Genomic DNA, 2,611 nt, shown 5'->3' with positions numbered 1-2,611 from the left:
ACTTAGATTTTTTTCACTTTTCGAGGATCGATAAAAAAAAAAAAGATAGCCTGGATGGGGGATAGAACATGCAACACTGATCATGAATAAAGAAACAATGAAACCAGTTGGTTGGGTCTTTATCCCCAGTTACTGAACATTACCCATGTGGTGGAGACGCTAATTTCACAGCGAGACTAACTTCCTGAGGACATAACTCTATTATTTATAACTTTGTAGATGTAACTCGTTTCAAATTAAATCCTTATTGAGTAATTCTTAATGGTTTAAAAATATTTTTCACTGAAGTCTGATTTTTTTTTTTTTTTGCTTTTCCCAATGGATCATATGACTGAACTTGCCAGCATACAAATATAATGGCTAACGATAAGGATTCCAATCGCATCTTAAAATATACTTCGACTATATTTAAGTTCTGATTGGAAAAGGACTTTATAAATTAAAATCTCATGACGTCTTCCGCAGAGGTAAAGGATATCGAGGTAATCCACCGACAGCAGAGTCGCTCGGGTACTAGGCAACCACGATCAGTATTCTAGTCATAGGTAAGACACGTATTCAGTGGCATAGTGCTAAAAAAACAAAAGTGAGGAAACGCAATTTGTGTTATTAGAGGAAGGGCAGTGAACCCTGCTGTTACTGAGAGCAGTATAAATTCACTAGGGAGGAAATGTTTTCTGATTTTAATGGCAGATGGGATATTTACTAGGGATAGTGCTTGACTGACCCTTGCATAGGTCCAATCAAAGTTTTGCGATTTTGGTTACAGATGGTCCCATAGTGTCAGAGGAACATCGTGACAAACGGAGAAACTGAACTTTTCCTACACACATACAGCATATAAGGTCGGTGTCTCCTCAAATGTTCTATGGCTCTGATACAAATTTGGAGGGATGGGAAGTCCACCATTCAGGTGTGATGTCAACTATGCACAGGTAGGATATTCACAAGCATCTGACGGATTGTAATATACAATGGATCACACTAGCCTCCTCAAGCTTAAACTGAAAGAAGGACCACTGTGGCTGTTGCAAGTATATACACTAAACAGCGGGCCCAAATCCTTCCTTCAGGAAATCACTGCAACTTTATATAGTTAAAGCTGAATCATTTCTAAAGGGAACTTCAAAGCACATGTTGACACTGATCACTGGACGTGCAAAGGAGTGATTGGGAAGAATGGTGACCCTGAACTCTGTGAATGGAGAGGCCTTACCAGAGTTCTAAGTTGAAAATGAGTTCTCCTTTATTAACACGATCTTCCAAGTCAAGGACATCCATAAGTATATCTAGTATCTTTGAGACAGATTTCACTGACAGGTTTTATTATCGTCTCTGACCTCTGTGATTCAGTACTGGACCTTTTTGTGTAATAAAGATGGAGCTATTAACTGATCACCACCTAGTTGTCTGCAATGTGAGACTATCTACAACAGGAAGAACTCCCAAAACTGGTAAGTCCGATACGACTCGCAGGATAAAGTAGAAAGCTCTGGTGGATGATAGGATCAGAAACAAATATTCATCTAAATTCAGAGACCTTACTGAACAAACTGAGGATATGAAATGCAGTGGAGATTTTGTTTGGTAGTTTCTTCAACTGTATAATGCTTTGAACAAAAGCAGCTTGGTATGGTACCGGGTAGTAAAAGAAACCCCAAGTTTAACCAGGAAGTTTAAAATGCCACCTGAGCAAAGAAGGAGGCTTACAAAGCTTGGCTTGGAAACCAGTCTCCACTTCAGTGTAGGTGGTACACATTGGCGTGAAAATTTGCTGCAGAAACAGTAAAAACGTCCAAGGTTAAGTTATAGGACTTTGTAGTTAAGCTGGACTTTGACTTTAGACTGGCCAATAAAGTATTCTGACAGACCATCTGCCAAATTCGTAACAAGAAAGCCTCTTCTATACCTGCCATTAAGAACTCGACTGGGGTTCTTCCCTCTACAGAAAGGAGCATTTTTGAAAAGTAGCTAGGAATTTTTGCTAATCTCCTAAATCCGGTCACGATAAAATCTTCTGTTGGACACAGGGTGCCATCTAGAGGCGATGGTTAACGTCACAGAGGCTGAAGTCATAAAGGCGATTAAAGCGATCAAATGCAACAAGGTCACCAGAGAGGATGAAATTCGGTTTGAGATGTAAAAAGCCTTAAATAGAGGAGGCATTCTCTGGTTGACTCGGTGGATATTGCAAATAAGAGCCGTCGATCGTCTCAGCTGGGAATGAATTGAAAATTGAACTGGCTTAGCTACAAACAGGAACTGAAACCTAGTTGCAAATGCAGCTCAGAAGGAAATTTTATTGCCACTCAAAAGTTTTGGGGATGGAACTAAAATACAAGATATATTGTCTGGTTTCTCACGAACTCTGCCACCAGCAGCAATAAAAATTATTTTTAATCTAGACACAATATCAGGAATTTGAAGGAAGGAGGTTAGTCGATTATATTGATTCTAGAATTCACTGGTACTTTATTTTATTGACTTTCACACCGAGAAGGATGGAGGGCAAGTTTGAACTCAACACGTAAAGACCCGGAACAAATGCCGCAAAATATTTTGTCTGACTATTGATTCTGCAAGTTTATCACCCTTTAATTTCTAACATATG

Source organism: Octopus bimaculoides, chromosome 5 (assembly GCF_001194135.2).
Source record: "Octopus bimaculoides isolate UCB-OBI-ISO-001 chromosome 5, ASM119413v2, whole genome shotgun sequence".
Taxonomy (NCBI): Eukaryota; Metazoa; Mollusca; class Cephalopoda; order Octopoda; family Octopodidae; genus Octopus; species Octopus bimaculoides.
The sequence above is the reverse complement of the archived record's forward strand: the minus strand, read 5'-3'. Positions refer to the sequence as shown.